This window comes from Stegostoma tigrinum, chromosome 7 (genome assembly GCF_030684315.1).
Source record: "Stegostoma tigrinum isolate sSteTig4 chromosome 7, sSteTig4.hap1, whole genome shotgun sequence".
NCBI classification, from domain to species: Eukaryota; Metazoa; Chordata; class Chondrichthyes; order Orectolobiformes; family Stegostomatidae; genus Stegostoma; species Stegostoma tigrinum.
In genome coordinates, this window is record NC_081360.1 from 64,172,420 (window position 1) to 64,199,166 (window position 26,747).

Here is a 26,747-nt window from a genome sequence, read left to right on the forward strand (position 1 = left end):
TATTTGTTCCAAGATTAAGAGATGGTAATGTTGCTGAACGCCAAAGAGGATGTTTACATTCTCTTTCTGAACATGTCCATTATCTGGTACTTGTGTGATGTTACTTGCCCTTATCAGTCTAAGCCTGAATATTCTTCTATCCTTGCTGCATTTGAGATGGATAGTTGCAGTATCAGAACATTTGCAAATAACACCAAACAGTGTGCCATCATCAGTGAACATTCCCAGTTCTGATTTTATAATGAGGAATGATGAAAAAAAGCTGATGATGGCTGGGCCCAGGACATGAATTTATGGAACTCCTGCAAAAATGTCCTGGGGTTGGAATCATTGGCTAGGTGGATTGACCATGCTAGATGTCCGTTGTGTCCAGGGAAGTGTGTGTTAAGTGGATTAGCCACCTGAAACGCAGGGTTACAGTGATAGGGTAAGGGGTTGGTCTGGGTAAGATGCTCTTTAGAGAGTCAGTGTAGTCTTGATGGGCCAAGTGGCCTGCTTTCACACTGTGATCCTATGAACAACCATAAGTTTTTTTTATTTAAAAAAAATACTTCAATCATAGAATATACAAAAAAACATTTTTATACACCTACCCCATCATGCTAACCGCTCCGGGTTACCCTGGGGGTACGTACACCAAGAAAAGAAAAAAGCAACAAAGAAAAACCCCAGCGATCGTCTCCCCGCACAGCCCCCATTGGCCCCCTGACCTGTTGGGGAAGGTGCCAGCTGGGCCCAGTTGCCAAGTAAGACTCCTGTTACATCTTCCTTTGTACTAGGTATGATGCAACCTATACTTTTCCTCCTGATTCCATCAATTTTGTTCAGGCTCTTGGTAGAATACTCGTAAATGGCTTTCATTCTCACTTCCTGTTGCATTTAGGTCAAAAAATCACAGACACCAGGCTATAATCCAACAGGTTTATTTGAAAACACAAGTTTTTGGAGTCCTACTCCTTCAGGTGTTAGTGAGAGAGCTGGCATCAGACACAAAATTTATAAACAAAAGATCTAAGGGTCATAGAACTGATGCAAATATGTTGAACAAGCCTGCATTTACGCAATCCCCAAAGGGAACCTGTGAGCAACTTAGCACTGTGCAAATGCTGCTTTCTAGCTCTGTCATCATCTCTGCTTATGCCAGAAAACAGATAGTGCAGTAATTGGCAGGTTAGGTTTTTCCTACGGTATTGCGAAACAGGTAATTTTCTACATTGTAAGATAAATATCATTACTGGCATTTCCGAGCCTGTTTGAAATGCTCGTGTAAATACATTCTGATTTACAACTACTGATGTACCCACCAGTTAAGAGTTTCACCCCGTTCCTGTCTACATCTCTGTAATAAACCAGTTTACAAAAATAAAATCAACACACACTTCATTAGTTTTGATCCAGGAAACCAGTGCGTGGTGATGAAAAAATTATGTTAATATGATAAAACAAAAATTCTACAGCTGTGATAGTGACACCGTTTACTCATAATAAATGTGAAACGCAGATAGATGTTTCGACTTGAACAAGAAGTTATATAAAAGCAGCGATCATATTGTAACATTTATCCCCCGTGACAAAAAGTGGGGAATCGCTGGCGCGCTTTAGGTTTCTCTTTAGGTTTCAGGGAGCGGAATGCAGAGCTGCAAGTGGATTAGACCAAGCGGCCGTCAAAAGCAAGGAACTCCATCGACGCCGAAGATTAAAAAAATATCTGGGAAGGAGAGGGAGAGAGATGACGATCACATTTTGTTTACTTGAATTAGCCTCCCTTCATTTACGGGAGGCAAACTGTCAATGACAATCTTATCGGTAATAATGTGTGGCGTGGTAGCAATGAATGGGAATGAAAGATGAATGTGACTGCAGTATTCGTGAAGCAGGTTTTTATCATGAATCGACGCGCACTGTCTACCTTAGCCGGGCAGGATAGACTTCTTTGAATGAGCCGGGGTAATTTTTTTTTGAAAGCGGATATCCTGCACGATGGAGCTGTGATTTGCCGGCTGTCGGCGAAGCTGCTGCTCAGTTTCAGATTTGCGTCGACTCAGTTCGCCCAGGAGCCAGGGCTCGAACCAGATTACAGAGCGAGAGGGAGAGTCTTTGCAGCGCAAGCTGTCAGACCTTCCCCTTCGCCTCTCACTAGCAGGGACAAACCGACAGCAGGTAAATCCACTCATCGAATTACACTTACATTGAGGAGACGTTTTGGCTATTACACGGAATGTAAAAGCGACTAATATTGTAATAATTTTGTCATTTTTTAAAAAAAGAATTGCGGACCAGTGTCTTTTGCACTCAATCAGAAGTCGCTGGGTGCAAAGCTCCCGTATTTCATAAGCAAAAGCGATATGCGGACTGTATGCAGCATATGTGTGTGCGCGCGATATGGTGCATGTTAGCCTTTATGCTAGGTTTATATTTAAAGTATGCGAAACAATAAGTAAAAACGTTTCCAGACTGTTCGTCACATCCCGAGTAGGTATTACTAAGGCTCCTGTGACAAGCCTTGGGGAGTGGGGGGTGGAATTGTTATATTGGAATATCTAATGTTGATAACTTTGAATTACTTCTTTATTCTGGTGATTAAAAATATACTAATTCAAAAATTGCATTTTCTACAGTGCTGTGGTTGTCAACTATAAACTAACATTTATGCAAGGTTGCTGTTTTTCAACTATCTTTGAAAGATTTTGCGGTATGTGAATCAATGTGAATGAATGAAAATCTATTATTTTGTTTAGTAATTGTTTAACCTTTTTAGTTGCTACTCAATTAAATGTTATTACAAATGGTGCATGGAAGGTACTTTTCTCTGTCGTTTAATACCCAAAACACAACTAATTTACTAATCATTCAAATTACTCCATCGTATGTTATTGTCAGCTGTTGTGTACATATATTGCAAATTTTATGTAATGGCTACACAAGGAAATTAACTCAATCATATATTACTATGAATATGGACATTTGTTTTCAGCAAAGTGAACTCATTTGACAGAGATACATTATTAATTTCATCTTTATGGTTAACAATTTTAGACATGAACCAAGAAATAGTTGAATTCCAAAATTACAGATTAAAATTTTCATTTAAGGCTTGATTTTTATTCAAAACAAAAGTAGTGTTTGTCCACTTGTTCTTCATGCTGCTATTTGATGGAATATTAGGGAAGCTGGGGTTTTTTTATAGATAGGAAAGTCAGCTTTGAATATATTCCACTTCTCCCAAAATTGTGCAAGTGCATTGAGAAGTTGTATTTAGTTGATCACTAATTGTTGATTTTTTTGTGACACTTAGAAGTTTAAATGTATAAAGTTCTTAATATTAGAATTCAATTTTAGATTTTGATGATAATATGACAGTATTTCCTGTTGCATTTTAGATTTCACAATTAGTTTGAAAAAATATTCAAATAACTGCTTTCCTGGTTTGTTAAATGATGCTTAGGACACTTGATTGTCATTTCCTCATTTGTAAATCCTTTATCACTTTGCTCAGGTATTATGAGAATGGCATCTGCTGCTTTCCTAAAATTAAGGCATGATGTGAGAAAGACAGCATATGGTGCCTTTAATGGAAGTGAACAGTCTTGCAAAATAAGTAGTCTGTGGGTTACAGTTTCAAACTACACAATTTGCAAAAAAAGTGTCAATTTTTTTTTAAAGAACAAGTAGACTTTTGAGCAACCTCATAATGGTATTCATTCCAATCTTTGAAAAGTTTCAGAAAACTGATAATGTAAACTAAAGCCAAGACAGGTTCGTGACAATCTAGATTCCAGAAATGTGACTTACGTACTTTATTCTTATCTTTTGGAATCAAAAATTCCTCTTGTAATCAATTGCTTGTGTATTCTTATAAACATTTCATTGTATAGCTTTGGAAAATTTGACAGATATGTCCAGCAATTCATGGTTAGATTTGAAATAAGCATAGACTAGATAGCCCCTTAGCCCTGCACAGTCAATCAATTAAATTGTAGCTGATCTGAATCTCAATTCAGCTTACTCACCTTGACTTTGTATCTCTTTGTACCCTTTTCTAATAAAACGCTCTTTCTTCTTCTGAGTTTTGTTTGTATTACTATCCACAAGCATTTGGAAGAGTATTCCAGATTTCTTATATGCTTTGGCTAAAACTCATTTTTAAATTCATGGTAGGACGTGCGCATCGTTGATTAGCTTTTATTGCACATCTGTAGTTACCCTTCTTGCCTGTCCCTATTTACCCTTCTTCCTGATTTTGATTCTTAATAGCCTGTCTGGAATGGTAGGTATCTCAGATATATCTTATCAAACCGTTTTAACATTTTACACACTTTGATGAGATCACTCCTTACTTTTCGATACTCCAGGGAACATCAGCCAAATTTGTGCAATTCGTTTTCATAATATAAACGCTTAATTAATATTTAAAAACTTGTTAGTATCATTAGTTCACCTAAATATATTCTGTCCTGAGCAGGTAACAGTTCCAAACTAATACATGTTTCTTTCCAAATATCTTTAGTCCCTCTCCTATCATTTTCATGTGATATACTCAGTGATGAAAAGAATCTGTGTACACTTTCTTGCATCTAACATCCATCAGCTTGCATGGATTCATTTCAATTATACATAAAATGTTGTAGAATAATTGCTTTGTATTTTTAATTCATGTTGAGATTTATGAATGTATTAAAATAATACAGGAGCTTTGAAATGAAATTTTAACTGTTGTATGAGACTCTGTCATTATGGCTGTTGTGCACAGCCATTAGTGTTTTTTGTGCAATAAATTAAATGAGGTAATGCAAAACCTTCCAAAAAGATAACTTCCATCAGTGATAAGGTATTAATGAATTTCCCATGGACAGTGTACGAGTGACACATAAAAGCATTAAATATTCCACTAGCAATGTCTCCAGATTCAATGGGAGGACAATTGAACAAATACTCGTATTCTTCTTGAAGCAAAGTCTAAAAGAGATCAGGCAAAACTTATACAATTCTTTTAAAAATGTGTTCATGCGATGTGGGTATTGCTGGCTAGGTCAGCATTTATTTCCCTCCATAATTACCCTAGAGGAGATGGTGGTGAACTGTCTCCTTTAAACACTGCATCCTTAGGGTCTGGCTGCATCCACATTACTACAGGAAGTGAGTCCTGGGATTTTGGCCCTCTTACAGTGAAGAAACATCAATATAATTCCAAATCAGGGTGGTGTTTGGATTAGAGAACTACTTTGAAGAACACCTGCAGCAAAGGCCTGGTACTGCGATGACTGAAAAATCACAACCATCTTCCTTTGCACCGGGTATGATTCCAACCAGTGCAGAATTTTCCCTTGATTCCCATTGACTCTAGTTTTACTTGGGTTCCTTGATGTCTTACATCAACTTCTGCCTTGATGTTAAGGGCAGTAACTGTTGTCTTGTTATGGAGTTTTTTTTTGTTCATGTTTGCACCAAGGCTACAATTAGATCAGGAGTTGAGTGGCCTTGACAAAACTCAAACTGACCTTTAGTGGGCATGTTCTTGCTGTACCACTTGATAGCACTGTCAGTGAATCCTCCCATCACTTGCTGATGATCAAGAGCTGATTGATAGAGCTGTAATTGACTAGGCTGTCCATGCGCTGTATTTTGTGAGCAATTTTCCACATTGCCTTTGAGATACCTACATTGTAACTGCACTGAAACAACTTGACTACAGCTACTGCTAGTTCTGAAGCACAAGTTTTCAGTACTATTGCCAGAATGTTTTCAGGTCCTGTAGCCTTTGCATAATTCAGTTCTTTCAGCTGTTTTTTCACTGGATGTGGATTGAATCATATTGGCTGACTACTGGCATCTGTGATGCTGAGGACAGCAGGGACAGTCTGAGACTCTACAAGATGCTTCAGTCTTGTCTTTTACACTGTGCTGGGCTCCCCCATCATAGAAGATGGGGACATTTGTGGAGCTGCTTCATCCTCCTGTTAGTTGTTTAATTGATCACCATTTACAATTGGATGTTGTAGCACTGCTGGGCATAGACTTGATCCATTGGTTGTGTGATCGCTCAGCTCTACCTGTTGAATGCTGCCTTCAATGTTTGGCATGCCAGTAGTCCTGTGTTGTAGCTTCATCAAGCTGACACCTTATTCTTAGTTATGCCTAATGGTGTCAATCCTGCTGGTGGGACAGCAGATACTCAGGGATGGTCATTGCTTGTTTGGGATATTTTCTGTAATGTATAATTCAGAAAAAAATAGGAACAGGAGTTGGCTATTTTGTTCATCATGCCTGTTCCATTATTGATCCACTTTTCATGGCTGATCATCAATGTCAGTGTTACTTTCCTGCATTCTCTTCATGTACCTTTATGTCATAAGTCTCAATAAATTTATTGATTTCTGACTTGAACAATTTGTCAGCCTTCCATAGCTCTCTGGGGTGGAAAATTCCAAAGATTCACCTCCCTCTGAGTGAAGAAATCCTTCCTCATCTCAGCCCTAAATGACCTACCTCTGATCCTGAGATTATGTCACCTGGTTTTCGATTCCTTAGACAGGGAAACGTTTCAACTGTGTCATATCTAAGAATTTTGGACATTTCAATGAGGTCAGCCTTCATTCTTTGAAATTTGAGAAAATACAGATCCAAATGCAGCAAATAGAGAATATGAGTTATAGAGTATGCCGATGGAAGTGGTCACCCTTGCCAGGCCAACTGAACTTAGTGAACATCGCTTGATCAAAGGCAATTACATAGCTTCACTTGGGACAAGAGGCATGGTCGGCATGAGGTCAGGTCCCATCATGAACAAAGTTTGGGTAGATGAGGCAGTCCTGAATAAGCACGTGGACCACATGCAAGCTGAAAACACTCAAAAGGGGCAGGAACAAGACATTCCCAGCCCCTCAGAACAGCCAGAAACCTATGGGTTCTCTCCCTCTGTCTAGCATCGAAGAAACTGCGGAGTCTGAGATAGACATGGCAGATGTTACTGCCTGAAGAAGAGGATGATTTTTTTTCCCCAAGATGGTCTAGGCACAAGTGGTGGGATATGGTTTGATACAGGCTGCCCATATCTGCCCAATTTTATCATTGTTTTCTATATGTGCACTTTTCATTCATAATCAATTCTAATATTTTCCTGACTACTAACTTCATAAAAAAGAAGTATTGCTCTCTACTCTCTCTTTCACCTCTTAAAAAATGAGGTTATATTATATTAGTTTTCAGTCTTGCTAGAACCTTTCCAGAATCACGAGAATGCTAACCATTAATGTTTCCATTATATCTCTTGTCATCTTCTTCAATCCTCTGGGATGTAGCTTCTTGTCTAGATTTATCATCCTTTAATTCAGTTAACCTTTCAAGTCTAACGTATTTACAAAGTACTGATTTTTGTTTAGTTCTTCATAATCATGAGTCCCTTGGTAACCTAGCATTTTTGGAGGTACTTTGTGTCTTTTCCATGAAGACAGACACAAAGTAACTCTGTGATAGTGGGAACTGCCAATGCTGGAGAATTGGAGATAACAAGGTATAGAGCTGGATGAACACAGCAGGACAAGCAGCATCAGAGGAGGAGGAAAGCTGACGTTTCAGGTCAGGACCCTTCTTCAGAAAAGGTCCAGACCTGAAACATCAGCTTTCCTGCTCCTCTGATGCGGCTTGGCCTGCTGTGTTCACCCAGCTCTGTACCTTGTTACCACAAAGTAACTCTTCCATTTTTCCACCATTTCCTTGTTGTCCATTTTAATTTTTCCTGCCTCTCACCTGTAATGGACTCAAATTTATTTGGAAAAAAATTTTCCTTTTCACATACCTCAAGAAACTTTTACAGTGCCTTCTTGTCTGTAACTATATTACATCAATTTGCTCTTTTCCCATTTTCAGTTTAAGTCCTCCTTTCCAGGGTTCTAAAATGCTCAATGTGAATATATTTAGCTTCCGACAAGCACAAGTGTGCCACACTGCAAACCCAATGGATAACCTCAGTGAATGTTAGTCTAATTTTCAGCACACTTCAGGATTGCTCAGCAAGTGCTACTTGTTTGCTGATGCACGTCTAGACATTGAGTTTAGCTTTTCAGGCATGGACAGGTTGAAAATGGTGGGTGAGGTAACATGATACAAACCATTAGTCTGCACATCTGGCATTGCATCAGCGCAGAAATTCATGGCTGCATTAGCCAGAATGTCTTTTTGGTTAGATGAGAGCAAGGTGTTGCTGGAAAATACTACCTGTGTGAAATAACCAGCTTTATCTGATGCTCAAATTCTTGAGATACCTTACCTTTCCTGGATAATTTGAAGTATACAGACACTTTCACATCTGAAAGTGGTGGCATTCAGTGCCTTTACGAGAAAATGTGATACATAGTGAGCAATGATCTGATTCGGGCAGTCATTATCTTTGAGATTGCTTCGTTACACTATACTTCTCTATTTAGATTGCATGGTGAGCACAAGGCTCGGGCCTTATATACACTCAGCTGGTGTACCAGGCTGTGGGAATCATAATACTATATTAAGCAGTGAAGTTAGACTTGCTTCCTCTCAAACTGAAACTCACCTTTAAAATGAAGCTGTCTAACACCATTCCTTTCCTCAATGTGCTTGTTGAGAAAACTGTTGAAAAGGTTTTCTACTACTGTCTATTTCAATCTCAGGAGAAACTGATAAATTTTCTGATAGGACCAAACCCGAACTGACAGTAGATTTGGAAGAGATAGCTTGGAAATTACGGAATACAGGGGACAGAATTTTGTGCATGAAAGCTGACACTGACATGTATTAAGTACTACACAAGAAGAAAACATGGATGGCACACAAATTCCATTGGCAGAATGCTACAGGCTTCCATGTGCGGATTTGTAGGCCGTTTTGGTCAATAAAATATCCTGGATGGCATTTATGTCACTGCTCTTCCTGCCCAGACCTGTCTGCAATTTTATGAGGGACATATGAGATTGTTGAGCAGTCATTGGGTATATTGTTGGAAATCAGTTGAAATTTTCCAGCCTGCTTCCAGCTCATGGAGATATTAGGGAATAGCACAGCTGCCTAGAGCTGACATTTCGCATGAAGGCCAGATACCAGCACTCCAGGCAGACAGAGAAACCCTCCTGGCCAGTTGATTCTATTTGTAGGTGCAGGCTACCTTTGGAGAGGTTCTAGCTGCCAAGTCCACAATAGTGGCTCAACTGCTCAGGGCTTTTCTTTATACTCCAAATATTAAAAAGCTGGAAGGAGAGTCTCCACCATGAATCGCCCTCTTCTTCTTAAATCTGAAAAGGCACCTGCTGCTGCTTTGGAGAGACAGCACCTCCATTGGCCCTCTAACTTCAAGAGTCTGCCTGTCATCGTTAATTGTATGTCCAAACCCACGATGGCCCTTAATGAAATAATTTTAGGAAAATCACAGAGGGGTGACTGTTCCTTACATATTTCAGATTTCGCATCCCCACTTGAATCTGATGGCAGGATTTGGAATTGATATTCTTAATAGACAAACGTATTAGGTCAAGTCACTTGCAAAAGTAAACTTTTTCTTGTGATTGAGAGATAATGGGAACTGCAGATGCTGGAGAATTCCAAGATAATAAAATGTGAGGCTGGATGAACACAGCAGGCCAAGCAGCATCTCAGGAGCACAAAAGCTGACGTTTCGGGCCTAGACCCTTCATCAGAGAGGGGGATGGGGAGAGGGAACTGGAATAAATAGGGAGAGAGGGGGAGGCGGACCGAAGATGGAGAGTAAAGAAGATAGGTGGAGAGAGTATAGGTGGGGAGGTAGGGAGGGGATAGGTCAGTCCAGGGAAGATGGACAGGTCAAGGAGGTGGGATGAGGTTAGTAGGTAGATGGGGGTGCGGCTTGGGGTGGGAGGAAGGGATGGGTGAGAGGAAGAACCGGTTAGGGAGGCAGAGACCAACCAGCCCAGTTCATCCCCTCCCCCCACTGCACCACACAACCAGCCCAGCTCTTCCCCTCCACCCACTGCATCCCAAAACCAGTCCAACCTGTCTCTGCCTCCCTAACCGGTTCTTCCTCTCACCCATCCCTTCCTCCCACCCCAAGCCGCACCTCCATCTCCTACCTACTAACCTCATCCCACCTCCTTGACCTGTCCGTCTTCCCTGGACTGACCTATCCCCTCCCTACCTCCCCACCTATACTCTCTCCACCTATCTTCTTTACTCTCCATCTTTGGTCTGCCTCCCCCTCTCTCCCTATTTATTCCAGTTCCCTCTCCCCATCCCCCTCTCTGATGAAGGGTCTAGGCCCGAAACGTCAGCTTTTGTGCTCCCGAGATGCTGCTTGGCTTGCTGTGTTCATCCAGCCTCACATTTTATTGTTTTTCTTGTGATTGTTTGATTTGACAATATATTGCATTATTAACTTTTAGCATATTATGGTAAGATTTTAAAGTGTAGAGTATAGACAATTCTATTGGATTATGTTAAGCTACTTTGTAAATATAGTTGTGGTGATATTTCAAATGCTTGCAACAAACTAAAAACAATATACGTACATTTATACTCTAAATTTTGAACATCCCAAATCAGAAAATGATTACGTTGTACATTTTTGCTGAAATTTTGTTCAGGTACATCAAGTTTAAGTTCAACTAAGGGCTACCCGCTTCCTAGATAAAACTATGTGGTAATTAAAAAATTGTTTATACTGATAATCAGTAATGTCACATACTTTTAAATCAAAACTAAAAAAAAGTTTAGAGATAAATAATAATGTATAGGAGTCATTTTCAGGCTAAATGGCTCTGGGTGGCTGTCTACCACTAATACAGTATGATAAAAATAGCATACAGAATTCTTCATTGTACCTCCCAGTTCATGTATCGAATTCAAATTTGTGGGTCAAATTTCAAAGAACAGCATTACATCAGCAAAAAAGAAAAATTGATATCAGGATGTCTGAACTTTCTTAACTATCCTCTGAAACCATCTGGGATTTACTGAACAAAATTTAGGCTTTGCAGTATTTACACAATACATACCTGCACTTCAGCAGAATATCTTTAAATTGTGTTAATGTGGCATAATGTTCCTGTTATTTTAAAATAGCACATGCCATGATTTAATGCCATGTTAGATAATTTGCCACCAATATTTCAAAAAACTTTTAAGTATCATCACCATTCTGAAATAATCATTTGAAAGAATTAAACGAAAATGTATTTACAAATTCTCTGCTACAAACACATTGAAGGAATGTCTATCAGTGCTTTTAAACTGTAACTTACTCTTTGCTTTTAAATTAGGACTAACATGATGCTAGGAAAAGGAGTGATATGAGAGGATTTGGGATCATTGTTGAATAGAATGCTAGTTGTGTAAATTGGTCTTCATTGTGAGATTTTGCATGTGCAACAGCAGAGATGTTTTGTTGCAATTGCACAGAGCCTTGGTGAGACCACACACTTGGTGTATTGTGTGCAGTTTTGATCTCCTTACCTAAAAACAGAATATCTGGCTCCTGAGGGAACACAATGAAGATTTGCCAGACTGATTCCTGGGGAGGTAGCACTGGTGTAGGAGGAGAGACTGGATTGGTTAGGATTATATTCACTGGTATTTCAAAGAATAAGGAGTTAATCTCATAGAAGCCTATACAATTCTAACAGGACTGGTCATGCCAAATGCAGGAAGGATGTTCCTGATGACAGGGGAGACCAGAACTAGGGAGTTACAATCTGAGATAACACGATGTGAAGCTGGATGAACACAGCAGGCCAAGCAACTTCAGAAGAGCAGGAAAGCTTGACGTTTCGGTTGGGACCTGGATTTTCCAGCATCGGTAGTTCCTACTATTTCTGTAACAATTTTAATCCCTCTGCGAAACCCCGTGTTATCTCACATTCTCCAGCATCGGCAGTTCCTACTATCTCTGTAACAATTTTAACCTCTCTGCGAAACCCCGTGTTATCTCTCATTCTCCAGCATCGGCAGTTCCTACTATCTCTGTAACAATTTTAACCTCTCTGCGAAACCCCGTGTTATCTCTCATTCTCCAGCATCGGCAGTTCCTACTATCTCTGTAACAATTTTAACCCCTCTGCGAAACCCCGTGTTATCTCACATCTCCAGCATTGGCAGTTCCTACTATCTCAGTTACAATCTGAGGATATTGGGTGGGCCGTTTAAGAGGAGGTGAGTAATTTCTTCACCCAAAGAGGGGTGAACCTGTGGAATTCTCTGCCACAGAAAGCTGTTGAGGCCAAAACGTTGAATACTTCCTGTAAGGACTTAGATGTAATTCTTAGTGATAAAGGAATCATGTGAGTACAAAGCCAGAACCAGATACTGAGTTGGATGATCCGCCATAATCATATTGAATGGTAGAGCACATTTAAAGGGCTGCATGGTCTGCTTCTGCTCCCATTTTCCATGTTTAAATTTTGTATGACTGAAGATTTTAAAATAGGAAGGTCAACCAATATGTATAAGTAAAGTCAATTTATGTTTCTAAGGAACATCGGAGTTGGACATGAACTTAAAATAGAAAATAGTTTTACATTGGGCGTAAGGAAGCATTATCCTGTGCCTTTCTGCCTCCTAATCTCCCTATTTCTCACAACAGTAGTAGAAGCAAATAGTTCAAACATCAAGAAAACCTGGGACAGAAACACTATACCAACTTCTCTGACGCACTGTTTCCATTATTCAATTTCTGCCATGCATGAAAGCTATTTATACATTATAGTTCATATTAAATCCTTCCCACTTGTTCGCCAAGACAGCAGAAACTGTTGTTATTATCTATCCAGGCCCTCTAAAATCAGGGCTATACCCAACAGCTCCCTTATGCTGCTTCTCTCACTGTGCTAACCGTGAGACATTTGGATGAAGCCCCTCTTGTTTTTTCAGTGATGCTGTTAAGCCCTTTCTTGCTTAATGCAGCTGCCGTTTCTGCCATGATCTAATAAACCATTGCCCTCCTGGAGAAAAATAATTAGAACAAAAAATGTTGCAACTGGAGGTGATATCTCTGCCACAGCAAGCGTGATATCATTAGCTGAGGGTGGTGTTCGTAGGCCCACTACTGCAGCAGAAAACAAAAGACAGGAACATTTACAGCTTTTAACTTTAAAGACCACCCATTGATGCTCTATGTCCTCCCAAAGTAATGCATCATCAAACAGACTGTGAGCAAGATGACACTATGACATGTCACATTCCAGTGTAAAGGTACTCGCTATCACCTTTGTTAGCCGTTTGCAGGTCACAACAGCAACAGTAAACATTATGACAGGGATCACGGAACCAAGATTCTGTGTAAGTCTGAGATCTTATAGCAGTGGAAATATTTAGTATTATTGATAAGACATCTGTCTCAACAAGAATCTAGTCTTTGTGGTATATGTGCCAGGGGCTAACATGTAGGGAACACTCAAATTACATCTTACCGGCAGCAGTATTTTGCCCAAAAACCATATCATATATGCCAGCTATCTTGGAGTGGTTCTTCTCAAACTACTTTTCATTGTGACCCCATTTTAATGCTTGAAAATTAACATGATCCCAGGTGACATCAAAAACAACAACAAAGTGATGAGTACTATTTAGTTATTAAAAATTGCATCTTAAATATAAACATACAATACATCAGATATGTATGAAATCTATCTCCATACTATTTTAAGCCCAGTACTTCGAATGTGAAATAGGGCATGTGTAATGCAGTACAATCTCAAAATATGCCTCTGTGGTTGATATGGCACAAATAAATCTGTGAATAACCTTAACAAATCCTGTGATTCAGTCACTCAGTTGAAGAATGTTTCTGTTTTCTCCTTGCCTACTTCCATTCAGATTATTTCATTTCCCAAATATGTGAGAAAAGCAAGAAGACAAATTTTGTTTTCACCCCTCAGGAAAGTAAATAACAAATTATATGTTTGCAATCTATTGCAAACACAAGCAATTGAAGTTTTAGTTCAAAACTGTCACCCTTCCTCTTGATAGCCGATGCATCTAGATGTGAATTAACAGTATATCATGATCAGTGTCTGTGTCTTTGCACAGTTTTGTTAACAAACATGAATTAATTGGGGGGTGGTTCAGCATAGTTCACAACTGATGTGACCTTCTGCATACTTCATCAAGCTCTGGACTTAGTTCATTACTTGCTAGTTGTTCCCTAGTGTGAATCATGCGTGTGAAGCACAAAGTCCAAACAGCAGATGGAAGAAATCTGTTCACTGAGATATGCCGTAACCCTGACTTGTGACCTACTATAGATACAACACAATTAGTACAAAATCAAATCATGTGATCCTAAGGATTTTTTTTGACCTTCATGAATCCCATAACATAATGAATATTCTTTGTACCATTTCATGGACAGAAAATGTGAGACAGAACAGAATGTCTTCAATAATACTGTTCTCCCATATATTGCACAAATGTTGGGTGACAAACCAGTTTGAAGAGCAAAAGCAGCTGCATGTTTCAAGCGCTTCATAGTGTGGGTTCCCGATCAGCTGTTATTTTTTACTTTATGATGTTGGTTGAGAGATGTATAGATTTAAACTTGTGCCTGCCATACCAGACATTATTTTAACCTACCAATGGCAGCAGGTAAATCAAAATCTCCACAATCATGTGAGACTTCTTTGTCAGTGAAATTCCAGAGCTCACAGCCAAAGATATTTTTGGAGCTTGTTTGGAGATGGTTAAGGCCTTCTTAAACTGAAACTTGCCGCTGCAAGAGCTTCTTTATTTGGACATTGTGAAAACGGTTGCATTTCCCGAACTAGTCTTTGCAAATAATCTTGAAAAGGAGTTAGGATTTTTTTGTTTAAAAATCGAAAAATCACATGTGAATGCAGCATCACATTATTCTCATTGATTCATCCAGGCTGTCCCAGATGACTTCAAGCCTATCAAGTACAATAATATACACATCCTACTCCACATAAAGACCATATAATCCTCTGAAAGAGGTAAAAAGAAGTTTGAAAAATTTCTTGCCTACCTATTTATATACATGAAATTAGATGAAAGGGCAATTCAATTTTGGTTGTGTTTAATGTTTTCACTTTTTGTACGAGGTTACCTCTACCCCACTAAGTAAACAGTTGAGTTGCTTGAGGACGTTTAGTGAATAAATCTGCTGGAAGGGTCAAAAGCTTGTTACACAGGGTCACTTCTCATCGGGAAAAGAACTGACTCCTAATATTTAAGCCTTGATTAACTTGAGACTGATATTTTGTCCTCCCTGATCTAATTAGTTAAAACTGCTGTAGACATTTGAACTTGTTCATTCATTTGCATTTTTAGCTGTTTTAAAATGTGCAGTTTGTAAATTGGACCAACTGCAGAGTGGAAAAAAAATGATTTCTTTGGAGAGGTGGAGGATGGAGAAAAATAACTGAGGACAACCTGTATCTAAGATAAAAACATAAATCGTGAAAATACTTAGCAGCTAATCTGCCAAGTTAGGGTTTCGAGTCCCAGAGAAATGTAGAATGTCAGCACCAGGAAAGACATGCAGCTGTAAAACCATCTACTAAATCCAGATAAAAACATTATTGATGCCAAGGTGAACCACCAGCTTCGTAGAGGCACCATATATCATTAGAAAACTAGAAGAGAAGAAAGCAGATAATTGCAGAGTAGTCACATCTGTAGGGAGAAATGGAATTAATAGGACTAATTTTAAATCTGCAAATTGATGAGCTTTGAATGGATTAAAACTGGCCCCCATTGATATTTCAGATCGATTGCCTTTTTGAAAATATGATGAATTAGGGATGTGAGTTTTAAGCAAGTACAGAGGAAGGGAAATTTGATGGCAAGGACGTAAAGGTCTGTGATAGGACATAAGGTAGCAGAGATTATATGATAAACCTGTATCTGCCAGAGTGGCCTTGCAACTTAGGAACTCTCTTATCATTGAATTTCAAACTTTCCAATGATTCAAAAATGTCGATGCTGACTGCAGACTTCAGTATGGCTGAACTTTTTTTTATTTCTAACCAAAATAAGGCACTGCTCTAAGGCACCTCTGACTGAGGTGAGTATTCAGTGCAGTGCCATTGTAGGGATAGGAATCATCCAGTCTTGTGCAAGTTATTTTGTCCTCAGCTTTATGATGTATTCATGTTAGGATCCAAATGGTGGGTGGAAGGTTGAGGCGTTATTGATTGTTGATGGCTTTAAGTAGAAGTTGAATGTGGCAATGTTTATTAAAAATAACATGCTCAAGTGGAAAAATTTAAGGTTGACTGCAAGCTTGCATTGGTTTCAAAAGTCAAAATGTAAATGAAACAAAAAAAGACTTAAGATGTTTTTACTTATTTAATACTGAGTATGTGCAAATATTAATGTTTTATGATTACATTTCAAAGAATTGATTATGAAGATAACTTACATGGCAGAGTAAAGCAAAATGCTGTGTAAGCTGTTTGGTTTGGCTTTCAGCTGTTTAAAATTTTTGCTGAACACAACAGAATTCAAGTACAGAAAGCTTTTCTGGCAAGAAATTTGGCTGATTGTGTCTGACAAAGGCTGATGCACTTTGGAAGAAGGAACAAGACAAGTGAGTATTCAGTGAATGGTGAGACGTCAGAAGAACAGAGGGATCATAATGTGCTTGCCCACAGATTCCTTAAGGTGGCAGGACAGTTTATTAAGGTAGTTAAGACAGTATGTGGGTTGCCTGCCTTCATCAGTCATGGTATGGATTATTCGAGCAGGAAGGTCTTGTTAGAACTGTGCAGAACTTTGGTGCGATCATAGTTGGAGTACAGTGTGCAGTTCTGGTCACCACACTGTAGGAAGGATGTCATTGCTCAAAAGGCAGCGCGAAGGAGATCACAGGATGTTGCCTGGGCTGGAGCATTTCTGTGATGAAGAAATGTTGGATAAGCTTGACGTTGTTTCCTTCGGCACAGGGAAGGTTTAGTGGGGACCTGATAGAAGAGTATATGTTTGAGGGGCATGGACAGTTTGAATACAAAGCAGTTCTTCCCCTTAAGCTTAAAGTAAAAGGCAGGAGGTTTAAATGGGATTTGAGGAAGAACTATTCACCCAGAGAGTGGTGGGAATCTGGAATGCACTATCTGGGAAAGTAGTTCGGGCAGAAACTTCACAACCTTTAAAAAGTGCTTGAAGTGCCATAACATTTGATGCTATGTGTCTAACACAGGAAAGTGGGATGAATGTTGGGAATAATGTATTTTTGATGATACAGAATTGATAAGCCAAAGAGTCTCTTCACTGCTGTATAATTCTGTGCTTCTCAGTGAACTTGGTTATGGACATATATATGTTTTGCTTCCACTTCAGCCAAATCATTCTGCATAACAATCCTTTGGGATGATAATAAACAAGATTCACAGTTCTAAATTAACTGATTATAATATGAATTGAACTTAATGTTGTGTAAAACTGATACAAAAACTCTTCTGAATTTAATTTGAATGAGTTTTTGAATGTATGCTTAACAATGTATAATTAAATGTTTTAATTTAGAATGTTGCCAAGGAGATGGTGTGTGAAACTATGTGCCTGTTTCCATTTTGTTCTTTTTTAGGTCTCATTCTCACTATTCAGACTACCTGTGTGCAATGAATCATTAGATGCTTTAGTTCAACACTATAAAAATAAACGTTGCAGTACTTGCAAACTGTAGCTGATTTTATCTGTGCTAATGCTGATAAAATTACAGTCTTTAATAGTATCAATATATTTCTTGATACTTTATGCACTATTAATAAAAAGTATGCTGAGCTTAATCATATTTTTCAGCAAAATATAAAGAGGTCATTTTGAGCCAGATACTAATTTAATAACTTAATAAATCTTTTAATGCTGAGGTATATTTTATTGAATGAATAGATAAAATGTGAACTGGCTGTTATTGATGAAAATATTTAAATTGAAATTCCTTGCTTGATAGTTTTAACATGATGAAGCAAGCTGGCATTAAGAATTCGCTCGACAACTTAAAGAACTACCAACATTGTCCCATTACAATACAAGCAATTTAACAATGGAAAGTAGTGTTCTTCTAATTTTAAGTATCCATATTTATAAACTGAAACTTTCTTCATTCATACCATTTTCTGAATTTTAGTTCTTGTGTAACTTCATGAATGCTTAAAGATTACTGTGTCAAGTATACTTAAAATATCTACATTAAACTTTGGTATGAATATGTTGTGGTTTTGCAGTTTCTATGAGAGAAATTACTCCTCATCCATCTCCTATCCACCCTGATCCTATTTAGTGAGAACTGAGTGAGTGTATATTAAGAATAGGCAAGGAATACTTACACCATATTCCAGTTTAATTTCCTTTTGCATAATCACCACTTTGCATTCCACCAGACCTGCTCAGTTGAGGGCTTCATTGCAGTCTTGATTAAAATAATGGCCAAAACAGCTGAATTCCAGAGGTAGAGTAAGAATGACTACCCTTGGCATCAAAGCAGCATTTGAATATGTTTGCATCAAAGTTCTCTAGCAAAATTTATGTTGGTGGAATTCAGAAATAGTCTTCATGAGCTGAAGTCATACATAGCATAAAGGAAGATTGTTGGCCCCCAAGAACCACAATTATGTCAGATTTAGGAATTTGTTACAGGAGCTCCTTAGTGTTGTGGCTTTAGTAAAGTTGCTTTAATGAAGACTTTTGCTCCATCGTCAGATCAGAAGTACTGATGTTCACTGATGATTGCTACTTCTCGCAGAATTCACAGCATCTGACATACTCTCGCAACGATCTAATTGCTACTTGCCTTTTGTTGCGCTAAGTCTAGATATTGTCCAAGTCTAGATGAATTCGGACATGAGCTGTTTCTGTGTCTGACGAGTTGTTAGTCATGCTGAAAATTGTATAATCATCAGTAAACATCTCCCCCATATGACCTTACAATGCAGGGAAGGTCATTGATGAAACAGATGAGGATGTTTTAGCCTAGGACCTTCTGCAGAAATGTCCCGGAGCTGAGATGACTGATTTTGAACAACCACAGCCAATTTGTTAGGTATGGCTCCAATCAGCAGAGAGTTTCCCCCATTTTCCATTGACTGTAGTTTTTCTAGGACTTTTTGGTGCCACATTCAGTGAAATGAGGCCTTGATATCAAGGTCAACAACTTTTGCCTCACCTCTGGAGTTTGGCTCTTTTCTATGTTTGAACTAAAACTGTTCTGAGGTCAGCAGCTGAGTGGCCTTGCTGGAATCCAAACTTTCTGTGAGCAGGTTATTGCTAAACAAGAGCTGCTTCATAGCACAACAGTTCAGGAGACATCTTTGGGAAGAAAGCAGAGTCAACATTTCAGGTCCAGTGACACTTTGTCAGAACCAGCTCAGATTAGTTTTGATGAATTCGTTCTGAAGAATGGTCACGACGCAAAACATTGAATCTTCTTTCTCTCCACAAATGCTGCCAGACCAGCCGAGTTTGTCCTGCGATTTCTGTTATTGTTTAAGATTTTCAGTGTCCACAGTTATATTTTACTGCTTGATAATGCTCTTGATGACCCCTCCTTTTGCTTTACTGATGATGAAGAGTAGACTGATGGGGCGTAATTGGCTGAGTTGGATTTGTCCTGGTTTTTATATATAGGACGTACTTAAGAAATTTTCCATCATGCTAGGTGGTCCACTTTGTGGTGGTCACTCCAACTAATACTGTCATGTGAGGATACATGTGCGGCAAACAGCTTGGTGCGGATGTGGTCAAATATGATTTTCCCTCTTTCTGGTTTCTTCACCATGTGCAACAAAACCAATCTCACAGCTTGATCATAAAATCAAAAAATCATTCAGTATAGAAGAGGCCCTTCAGCCCATTGAGTCTGCACTGCCAAAAATATGTTACTACATACTGTCTTCCCACTTTCCGGCTCTGGGTCCATAGCCTTGTATGGTATGACACCTCAAATGCTCATCTAAATACTTCTTAAAAGTTGTGACTTTTCCCACATCAACCACCCTCTCAGACAGTGCACTGCAGACCCTCATCATACCTTTGTGTGAAAAATATCTTAGCCCAAGTCCCCGATGAACCTCCTGCCTTTCACTTTAAAATTATGCCCTCTTGTTATTGATCTATAAGCCAAGGGAAACGCGGCTTTCTGTACATATGGTCCATGCCTTTTATAATCTTATACACTTCTACCAGATCCCTACTTAATCTCCTCTGCTCCAAAGAAAACAACACCAAGCTTATTCAGCCTTTTTCATAACAGAAATGCTTTGTCCCACGTTACATCCTGATGAATTTTCCTTACAACCATCAGTGCAGTCATATTGTTTTTAAAGAGTGGCCTATAAGCCTCTAGTTTAGTTGGTTGTGGTGCACCTGAGCCATTCTTGATGATGATGTTGAAGTCCTCCACCCAGAGTATGCTGTCTGTCCTTAATATTTGTGGTGCTTTTCTCAAAGTATTCAAAATTGAGAAAAACTGATTCATCAGCTAAGGGGTAATTGGTAATCTGTAAGGCAATTTCCTTCCCCATGTTTGATCTGATGCCATGAGACATCCTTGAACAACTCTGTCTTGATTATATACCATGGTGCTGGTACCTTTGGTGGATGGGCCTGATTTGAACATTGTTGTTTCCAATGCCTGGCCTGGTGCCAGGTTGTCCATCCAGTTTCTTTTCTTTCTCCATGTAGTTTAGTGGCTTGATACAACTGATTGGCTTGCTTGGCCATTTCACTGGAAAGTTAAGAGTCGACAACTTTGCTATGAGTGTGGAGCCATGTGTAGGTCAGACCAAGTAAGGACAGCAGGTTTCCTACCTGAAAGACCATTAGTGAATCAGATGGGTTTTAATGACAACCGACATGGTTTAATGGCCAGAATTAGACTTTGGATTCAAGTTATATTGCGTTCAAATTCCACTGTGTCTTGGGTATTTTGAATCTGGTTCTCCAGACATTACCTGGGTCTTCCTCATACAAGGTGACTGACAAAACTACACCATGGCCTTTAATAATTAGAATTATTTTTCTTTATGCTAAGTATGATTGCAACGAGTGGACAGTTTTCTCTTGACTCCCACTAACCTCAATTTTCCTAGGGTTACTTAATGCTTCACTTGGTTAATTGTTACTTTCGTATCCAGAATATCCCTCCCTCACACCATCTTCAGTCTATGTTTAGATTGAGGCCATAATGTGCAGCCCTGGCAGCTCCCAAACTGAGCATAAAATGTAAAAGCACCAGTTCATAGTTTCTTGCTTTGTCATCTTTGCAAATATTTTAATCTACTGTCAGTTGTATTTGGAAACAAAATTAATTTGCTACAGTACACCATAAGATAATTATCTCCCAGCTGTTGTGTATGCACATGTGCTCTATTCATCTGTATTTTTAAACACAAATACCTGTATTATTATTTAATAGCTTCCTAAATTTCTCACTTCTTGTCTCGGCCTGATGCAATATAATTTGATTTTTGTAAACACTGTGGCCCATTCCAGATTTGGTGTGATACTTGAAACTCATTATGAAAAAAAGTGCCAAACTGGTTTCTCTTGCTTTTCAATTCATCTTTTAAAATTTTATATAGAAAGCACCAAATAGTTAAGCTTTCTCAAGTTGTAGAATTAATAATGAACATTAGTAAAATTATTTAATATATTTGCTTTTGCTCCCATTAAGGGGGTTTCTTTAGAATTTTTTTTTCCTTTGACTTTGAAGTCAGTGAAATCCATGCCGTTAAAATGTTGCTGAAGTGCCTTTAGTGATGAAAAGGCTTTTCTATGTGTAATTGACTATTTGTAAAGAATCTCTTTGCGGAATGAGTGTGTGCTGGCATTTTGTTTTTTTTCTCTGCAAAATTTGAATGTGAAAGTGTTTTAATGTTTTCAACCATGCAAAATTCTCATACTTTAATATGAAATCACAAATGTAATCCAGATAAAAGAGTGCTCAGTTTTGTAATGTTAGCTTCACCCAAGGAAAATGCTTTTTATGGAAAATTGTATACATCATAAATACAGAAAAGGAGGGGAAGGATTTGTATTCATATAAATTCATGACTGTTTAAGCGGCTTAAAATACTTCACAGACCAAAGAAGCCCCTTTGATCATATAGTGTGGGAATGCAGGAAACATGACAGCAACCATCACATACTGAGATAATGGTCAATCTCATGTTAAGTTTGACCTCTGATGTTTGCCCATAAGATCATTCCTTTTTGTAAAGGTCAGCCCATGACTTTTGCCCAAAAGTTTCAAATTTATTGTAGTGCCACTCACTCAGTGAAGCCAAACATGCCTCAGTGTGAACCGACTTAATAGAATCATAGATTATCAAACCATTAACTGTTCAACTCTTCATGCCCATGTAATTCAACACATGATGTGAACGCAACCATTTCACTGCTGTTACTGCATTCCCACCAATCCCATTTGTAAATATGACAATGTGGTATTAAAAAGGAGCAATATATACATAGCCCCTTTCACATTTTTAGTTGTTGAGATTGTATAGCAATCAAATATTTGTGCAGCAGCTTGAGAAGTCAGGTATGTGAGAAGGATGATGGAGGATGTCTACATAGCTTAGCCAGACACGTGTGAATAAATGTGCAGAGAAAAACTTAGAATACGGCTGCAGGTGATAGATGACGTGGTACAATATGTGAATGAAAATCTCCAGAATGCCATCTTAGTTTCTTGAAGATCTAACCGTTATTCATCCTGAAACAAGCAAGAAAATTAGGCATTGTAGATTTCAACTTTGAATTCCGTAATTCCTAATTTCTTTGCTTGGATTGTATGCCAGATTTATGACAAGAAATAATTTTATACTGTGACAGACTAAGACTTCACAGAATCTTTCAACAGAATATGACAATAGGCTTATTGCGATTCACTAGTTTGTAAGCAATCATCAGCAGAATGAGACATCCATGAATTTTGATAAGTAAGTCAGACAACGAGTGAGTGAAGTTGGAGACAAACTGCATTAGTGAAAACAATTCACTGTGGAAAATAAAGTAGGTTCTCAGTTGCATTGTTGTAGGTCTGACAGGAGAAGCCTTAAACCAGTGGTACTATTCAAGAGAAATACCCTCCCAAAACTGTAATTGTTGTGCACATTTGTATTAACACTATGGATGAAGATGCCTTGAAAATATTACTGAGGAAAGTTTGAAGTTTCCAACCAGGAAGATAATATCTTCTCATCTGGGACATGTTCAGATCAAACCTTGTTGATAATAGTGTTGCTGAAGATACATCACCATACTGAGATATTTTACTGATTAGATTGTTTTACCAGCCGTGTTCAGCCATTGGATAGCTCTCTAAACAAGCCCTACTATGACAGCATGAAATAAAGTAGAATGATTGGATCAGAGAAGACAGTCACCAAACAAGGCATCATATGGGCTCCATTCACATTCGTCTGTGAAAGGATTCTATTGGTCTGGGTTGAAATCAAAGTAGACATTGCTGCCAAATCATTCAGTAACATCCAGTGCACAGATGATGTTTATCTGTGAAATAATATGGTTGAAGACTGCGCTCATCAGATAGAGCAGATGCCAGATAAAACCGTTCAAGGAGAGAAGCGACAGAAAGGCAGTGGGAACTGTATATTATGGCATGAAATAAAACAGCACCAAAGTGGATTGGACACCAGACAGCACAGTGTAAAAGAGAGAGGAAGCAGCAAGAACAGGAGACCATGGACATATGATTAAACAATTTGAGGAGAGACTGAAAGCAGACATTAGATAAAACAATGCGAGGGAGGGGGGGTAAGGAGGACAGTCATGAATTAATTAGCTGTTGAACAGTTGGCATTATAAACTGTTTCAATGTAAGTAATTTTTAGAATGTAAATTTCTAAACTAGTACAACGAAAGTAGTTCTTTGTGCAAAATAATGTGGGGATTGATTTAATAGTAAGGGCAGAGAATATCTACTAATCTCCAGTTTAAACTTACTTGTTGTGCTATTTACTTCAAATTAGGTAAGGTATCATTAAAGCATAACAGACTAACTTGGCCAAGTGGAATGCCTGTCCTGTGGCATGCGGGGATTCTTAGATGCAGAGGAAGCGTCACTGCTGGACAAGCTTGAAATTTGGGTTTTGGAACTCAAGCAATGGCCATATTCACTGAGGCACATCCACGTGTCAGTGAACAATGTGGACAACACATTCAGAGAGGTGGTCACTCTGCAAGTTAGGAGCAAGCAGGCAGATAGTCATCGGGTAACTAGCAGACAGTCCCAAAGAAACAGGAAGCTAGTCCAGGTGTCCCAAGAAGCCCTGCATTAATTGATTTTCTTTTCTGGATGCTGCTGATGTGATGGATCCTTGGAGGAGTGCAGTACAGGGTGTTCTCCTATAATGTGTGTTCCGGCAATGCGAATTGGCTATAACCCGATTGACGAATAGAGGAACACTATTTCTAAAATGCAAACTTGTGGCGGCTATAACACGATCCAGAATTATTTAAAAACATGGCTTATTCAAATAGAAGAATGGACTCCAATGCTAAATTGATGGTGTAAGTAAATGAAGTATAATTTAAGATAAAATGGATGCTGTTAAAACATGCACTTTTGTGTGGAGTATTTTTGCCTAGATTTTGTTACATATTTATTCTGTAAGAATTTTTGAACTTGCTCATGTAAATCATTTATACCAAAAGTTGTCCAGCACCAAGCCCCTAGCATCTCAAATAGAATCAACTGTGGAACTAGTTTTACTTCATTACTGAGGAAAAACCAATGAATGACCTTGCTACTCTTACCACTACGCAAAAACAAGGTAAGTAACAAAGATTTTTTCAGCATTAAGGTCTGCAGACTTAGATAGATTTGGGCAGATTATTACATGGATAAAATTTATCAAAACAATTATTTAATAATAACGAGAAGCCTGGCCAGATTTTAAAACATTCTTAAAGAATGAGGACAGCTCCGCAGAAGATTATGTTGTGGAATTCAGTGGGTTGTACGCAAATGGAGAAGTGGTGAAGTCATGTAATATTTACAGGACTAGTAATCCAGGACCCCAGACTGTTCTGGGGACCTGAGCTTTTAATCCCACTTTGTCAGAAAGCGGGTGGCCATGGGCACCCTCATGGGCCCCAGCTATGCCTGCCTCTTTGTAGGTTACGTAGAACAGTCCCTCTTCCGCACCTACACAGGCCCCAAACCCCACCTCTTCCTCCGGTACATTGATGACTGTATCGGCGCCGCCTCTTGCTCCCCAGAGGAGCTCGAACAATTCATCCACTTCACCAACACCTTCCACCCCAGCCTTCAGTTCAGCTGGGCCATCTCCAGCACATCCCTCACCTTCCTGGATCTCTCAGTCTCCATCTCAGGCAACCAGCTTGTAACTGATGTCCATTTCAAGCCCACCGACTCCCACAGCTACCTAGAATACACCTCCTCCCACCCACCCTCCTGAAAAAATTCCATCCCCTATTCCCAATTCCTCCGCCTCCGCCGCATCTGCTCCCACGAAAAGACATTCCAATCCCGCACATCCCAGATGTCCAAGTTCTTCAAGGACCGCAACTTTCCCCCCACACAGTGATCGAGAACGCCCTTGACCGCGTCTCCCATATTTCCCGCAACACATCCCTCACACCCCGCCCCAGCCACAACCGCCCAAAGAGGATCCCCCTCGTTCTCACACACCACCCCACCAACCTCTGGATACAACGCATCATCCTCCGACACTTCTGCCATCTACAATCCGACCCCACCACCCAAGACATTTTTCCATCCCCACCCCTGTCTGCTTTCCGGACAGACCACTCTCTCCGTGACTCCCTTGTTCGCTCCACACTGCCCTCCAACCCCATCACACCCGGCACCTTCCCCTGCAACTGCAGGAAATGCTACACTTGCCCCCACACCTCCTCCCTCACCCCTATCCCAGGCCCCAAGATGACATTCCACATTAAGCAGAGGTTCACCTGCACATCTGGCAATGTGGTATACTGCATCCACTGTACCCGGTGTGGCATCCTCTACATTGGGGAAACCAAGCAGAGGCTTGGGGACCGCTTTGCAGAACACCTCCGCTCGGTTCGCAACAAACAACTGCACCTCCCAGTCGCAAACCATTTCCACTCCCCCTCCCATTCTTTAGATGACATGTCCATCATGGGCCTCCTGCGGTGCCACAATGATGCCACCCGAAGGTTGCAGGAACAGCAACTCATATTCCGCCTGGGAACCCTGCAGCCTAATGGTATCAATGTGGACTTCACCAGCTTCAAAATCTCCCCTTCCCCCACCGCATCCCTAAACCAGCCCAGTTCGTCCCCTCCCCTCCCTGCACCACACAACCAGCCCAGCTCTTCCCCTCCACCCACTGCATCCCAAAACCAGTCCAACCTGTCTCCGCCTCCCTAACCTGTTCTTCCTCTCACCCATCCCTTCCTCCCACCCCAAACCGCAGCCCCATCTCCTACCTACTAACCTCATCCCACCTCCTTGACCTGTCCATCTTCCCTGGACTGACCTATCCCCTCCCTACCTCCCCACCTATACTCTCTCCACCTATCTTCTTTTCTCTCCATCTTCGGTCCGCCTCCCCCTCTCTCCCTATTTATTCCAGAACCCTCGCCCCATCCCCCTCTCTGATGAAGGGTCTAGGCCCAAAACGTCAGCTTTTGTGCTCCTGAGATGCTGCTTGGCCTGCTGTGTTCATCCAGCCTCACATTTTGTTACCTTACTGCAAACACGTGTCTACTGCCAATTGTTGTTAAAACCCATCTAGTTCACTTATGTCTTTCAGAGAAAAAGTCTG

The 26,747-nt window shown here is 39.7% G+C and overlaps 1 protein-coding gene across 8 annotated transcripts in view; it reads left to right on the forward strand.

Moving 5' to 3' along the window:
- Positions 1 to 1,593: 1,593 nt before the first annotated feature.
- b3galt1b (UDP-Gal:betaGlcNAc beta 1,3-galactosyltransferase, polypeptide 1b) overlaps positions 1,594 to 26,747 on the forward strand; it is a 106,425-nt gene continuing 81,271 nt past the window's right edge. For 3 of the 8 annotated variants that reach the window (XM_048535367.2, XM_048535362.2, XM_059647337.1), the window contains exon 1: positions 1,594 to 2,160. The gene's annotated coding sequence lies outside the window, so the exon portion shown is untranslated. Of the gene's footprint in view, positions 2,161 to 2,618; positions 2,693 to 24,426; positions 24,484 to 26,747 lie in introns of those variants that run through there. The other 5 variants (XM_048535363.2, XM_048535364.2, XM_048535366.2 and 2 more) reach the window with 4 other exon arrangements.